Source organism: Portunus trituberculatus, chromosome 45, assembly GCF_017591435.1.
Source record: "Portunus trituberculatus isolate SZX2019 chromosome 45, ASM1759143v1, whole genome shotgun sequence".
Lineage (NCBI taxonomy): Eukaryota > Metazoa > Arthropoda > Malacostraca > Decapoda > Portunidae > Portunus > Portunus trituberculatus.
The window spans coordinates 107,501-112,500 of record NC_059299.1 but is presented as its reverse complement, the minus strand read 5'-3'; the positions used below and the strand labels follow the sequence as shown (position 1 = coordinate 112,500).

Genomic DNA, 5,000 nt, shown 5'->3' with positions numbered 1-5,000 from the left:
TACAAAGCGATTAGCACAAGTATGACTAACTGACGGAGATGCGAATGAAGGACAATGAAGTTGGGATGGTCTGTAAATAAGGGAGCATACACAAGGGAAGTTTGAGAATATAATGACAAAAGAAAGTACAAATGGACACAGCTAATAAAAAAGGGACGGAAAGTGAGACCAAAGAGAGAAACAGATAAAAATGAGAATAGAGCAGAAAATAACGGAATAACGGAGATGAATAGTAAAAACGAGACACGGCAATACACAAGACAAGTAGAATAACAGAAACCATACACAGAAACACGGATCATGTAAAAAGAGAAAAAAAATGAAGGAAAGGAAAGGTAGAGGATAGCAACACCACCACGACAACACCCAAGCAACACCTCAGTAACACCTCCCGTGAGCGGCGATGGCGTCGGCGGCGGCGGCGGCGGCACCTACTCACTCAACCATCCAGGGCGTGCCAGAAAGTGCCAAGTTAAGACTGCCACCCGCGCCGCCCTTCTTCCCGCCCGCGCGCGCCCACGAAACGCACTACCTATGAGGGCTTCCCGCTCTTCCCTATATACCTTCCTTCTTCCTCACCTGTCTTCCCGCTGACTCTGCAGGGAGGAGGAGGAGGAGGAGGAGGAGGAGGAGGAGGAGGAGGAGGATAAACTGTAGTGATGGAAGATCTTTTGAGAGAGAGAGAGAGAGAGAGAGAGAGAGAGAGAGAGAGAGAGAGAGAGAGAGAGAGAGAGAGAGAGATGCAGGCTCCCTCGAGATAAGCCAAGACGTCACCAAGTCCTCTACGTCTTAAATAACAAAAATAACACTGGTGGCTGAGTAGTAGTAGTAGTAGTAGTAGTAGTAGTAGTAGTAGTAGTAGTAGTAGTAGTAGTAGTAGTAGTAGTAGTAGTAGCAGTAGTAGTAGTAGTAGTAGTAGTAGTAGTAGTAGTAGTAGTAGTAGTAGTAGTAGTAGTAGTAAAGTAATAATGATGACAAAAAAACAGAATAAAGAGAGAAGAAAATACAAAACAACTCAAATAAACAAAATAAACAAACAGACAGACAGACAGAATAAAAACAAAACTCTCTCTCTCTCTCTCTCTCTCTCTCTCTCTCTCTCTCTCTCTCACACACACACACACACACACACACACACACACACCACATCATCTTTACGACCATCATGCATTTCTTCCTTTTCCTTGCTTTCATATATCTGTCTTTCTTCCCCTCCTCCTCCTCCTCCTCCTCCTCCTCTTCTTCCCCCTTCCTCCTCCTCTTCCTCCTCCTCTGCTCTTCTTGTGTGTTCCCTGAGAGGTATTCAGACCCTCCCCCCTTCCTTCACTCCCATACCTTGCGTACCCTTTCTCTTAAATGCACTTCCTCCTCCTCCTCCTCCATATTCGTCTTTCAACTGTACCACTCCCACTGTGCATACTGAACTCTCTCTCTCTCTCTCTCTCTCTCTCTCTCTCTCTCTCTCTCTCTCTCTCTCTCTCTCTCTCGCTTTGCTCGCTCTCTCGAATTATCATTATTCTTGTTTCGTAGGAATTTTTTCTCTTTTCCTTTATCTTTGTTCTACTCTTCTTTATGCTTTCTCCTCCTCCTCCTCCTCCTCCTCCTCCTCTAACGTTCTGGCAACGCGCCCTGAACTAGTTCCGGAAATACCTGTCGGCACCGCGCAAGGTGTGTGTGTGTGTGTGTGTGTGTGTGTGTGTGTGTGTGTGTGTGTGTGTGTGTGTGTGTGTTTGATGGATAAGAGGATACGTTTCATTGGATAAGTTTCTTAGAACTTTCTCCTCCTCTTCCTCCTCCTCCCCTCCTCCTCCTCCTCCTCCTTCTTGAACGGTAACTTGGCAGCCTCGGTAAATGTCACGTCATAACATTCCCTCCTGAAGAAGACGCCGACGTGGAAGTGAAAAGAATATAAATAATAGTGATGTGTCGATACATTCATTCTAAATGACATGCTTCGCTAATTGCAGGTAAGGTCGCAGGTACTATACGCCCAGGTGAGATAAAGACAAGACAGGTGAGATTTATGGAGGTATTGTGAAGATCTCTCTCTCTCTCTCTCTCTCTCTCTCTCTCTCTCTCTCTCTCTCTCTCTCTCTCTCTCTCTCTCTCTCTCTCTCTCTCTCTCTCTCTCTCTCTCTCTCTGGAATGATTTGTGCATAGAAATACGCTGTTTCTTTTGAGGTCTCTGTGTGTGTGTGTGTGTGTGTGTGTGTGTGTGTGTGTGTGTGTGTGTGTGTGTGTGTGTGTGTGTGTGTGTGTGTGTGTGTGTGTGTGTGTGTGTGTGTGTGTGTGTGTGTGTGTGTGTGTGTGTGTGTGTATGTTGCCAAAGAGTAATGATACAATCGGAAGTCCTCTCTCTCTCTCTCTCTCTCTCTCTCTCTCTCTCTCTCTCTCTCTCTCTCTCTCTCTCACACACACACACACACACACACACACACACACACACACACACACACACACACACACACACACACACAATAGTTAGAAACGTTGGAAATACGAGTTTGCCAAAGAGACGAAGGACGGAGTGTATATATTTATCCAATTTGAAACACAATTAGTGGAAGCGAGAGTGTCCGAGTAGCGAGGCAGAGATTCAAGACTGTTGGTGGACAAATATCTTGCAAAAAGACCAGGAGTTTAGTGGAAGCAGAAACGATGCGAATTTATCTACTTCAAAATAATGTTCTAGGAAGAATGAGAAGGTTAAAATTATCTCTTTCAAAACAGTATCCCAGAAAATGGCAAGAATAAAAAGCCAGAATAACCACTGCCAGAGAAATTAATGGATTCATGAGATTATTAGTGATGAAAAATATTAGAGAACAATATTTGAAGAAGAATGAGGTCAAAATTATCTCTTTTAAAATAATATCCTAGAAAATGGCAATGATAATAATAAGCTAGACTAAGCAACGCCACATAAATTAAGGGATTCGGAGATTATTAGTGATAAGAAATATTAGAGGAATATATTTAAGGAAGAATGAGAAGGTTAAAATTATCTCTTTCGAAGTAATATTTCAAGAAGTAGCAAGAAACGGTAGCAAGAAGAAGGAACGCAGCAGAAAATTAAAAAGACTTACAGGATTCCACGAGCCACTAAAACAAGAAAGACGATGCTAAAACGAAACTTGACCAATGATTAACAAAAACAAGGAAAGAGAAATAAAAAAAGAATACTGAGAACAGAAGATTTCAAGGAATGTCCTCTGTAAACATATACATCTGAGAACCTTGTGTGTGTGTGTGTGTGTGTGTGTGTGTGTGTGTGTGTGTGTGTGTGTGTGTGTGTTCCCGGGTACTGGAGTGGGAAGGCGAGGAGAGGTAATGGGGAAGACGCATGAGAGTTAGGGAGGGAGAGGAGAGTGGAGATACTCGTAGTAGATGGAAGAGAGCAGCGGGGAGAGTAAGATTGCTGGGAGGAAGAGGGGAGAGGGGAGAGAAGGGAGAGGGGAGACGTGTCCTTGGCAAATTTACAAAGCCAATGAAAACAAAATGTCTGCCACGGCCACGGGATTCGCGATAAGGAGGAGGAGGAGGAGGAGGAGGAGGAGGAGGAGGAGGAGGAGGAGGAGGAGGAGTAAGAAGAGGAGGTTGAAGGAGGAAATGTTGAATTTTCCTCTTGTTTCGTGGTGGAATTATAAAATCATAATAAATAAAAAAAAAATCTTAAAAAAACAAAGAAAAGAAAAAGAAACTAAATCAAGAAGAGAACGAGGAAGACAGAGGAGGAAGAGAGGAGGAGAAAGAGGAAGAAGAGGAAGAGCACACAGGCAACTTCCATCTCCATCTTCCCTCACGCCTCTCTTCCCAATGCAAAAGAAGAACATCATCCACAAATAGAAACTTCGCACGCACCAGGTGGACGATAGGTGGAGGGGCGCCAACACCTGTCCGAGGAGGTGGATGGGGAGAAGGAGGTGAAGGAGGAGGTGGAGGAGAAATGGAGGCAACATGGAGTACAGGGAGGGGGGGTGTGAGTGATTAAATGACGGAAAAAGTGGAGATATGGAGAAAAGTTAAGGAGATAGAGTGGATAAATGTGGAGTAATGAGGAAAAAATTACTGAAATGATAATAAAAGTGAAGGAAAGAAGGATATATGAAGTAAATGGGGAGATTAAAAGGAATTAGAAACATGGAGTGGATAAAGATGGAAACAAGAGCAGATTGTGAAGGAAAAGAGAATAATAATTAAAGATGGAAGAATTTAATGGGTGGGCTAGTAGAAATGGCTCAGTAAAGAGGAGAAAGAGTTAATGGGAGGCTAATAGGGACAAAATAAGAGACGGTAATGGAGGGGAGAGGTGATAGGGGATAAAGCAAATGATTAAAGAGGTGAGGAGAAAGAGGTCATTATGAGAGGGGGTGGGGGGGAGCGAGAGTGCCAGTGCCAGCAAGAAGAGGCAGCAGGTGGCACTCTCTCCCCTTCCCCTCAACCTTGCCACAAAAAAAGTAGACAATTCGCGCCACAAATACTTGCACACATTTCCAAGTTGCTTCGCCACTCTTATTCTTACATCACGCGGCTCACCTGTTACGGGAGGAGGAGGAGGAGGAGGAGGAGGAGGAGGAGGAGGAAAAGGAAAAGGAAAAATATAATGAAAAAGGAAAGGAAAAGGAAAAAGAGGAGGAGGAGGAGGAGGAGGAAGAGGAGAAAAAAGAAAAGGAAAACGTGGAAGAGGAGGAGGAGGAGGAGGAGGAGGAGGAGGAGAATTAAAACGAAAACGAATAAATTGGTAAAGTTAGCACGCGAGAAAAGAAACTAAAAAAAAAAAAACTGAATAAATCCTGAATATTCACAATTCTACCACTCAAAAAATGACCATAATAGTCAAAACTGCAGGGTAACATAAAGGAACATTCACCCTTGCACGCCGCACCACAGAAAACGGTGCGTCGATAGCTTTTTTTGTAGACTCAATAGGGGTGACTTGTTTATTTTGGCGTCACGAGCCTCTTGCACGAAACCTGAGTCCCAGTAAGTTGGCAAAAGCG

At 43.9% G+C, this 5,000-nt stretch overlaps 1 protein-coding gene across 15 annotated transcripts in view; it reads right to left on the bottom strand.

Annotated features, from left to right (window-relative positions):
* The window catches only part of LOC123519528 (NAD(+) hydrolase sarm1-like), a 188,038-nt gene that overhangs the window by 104,795 nt on the left and 78,243 nt on the right, over positions 1-5,000 (bottom strand). The gene's annotated exons all lie outside the window — the stretch shown is intronic.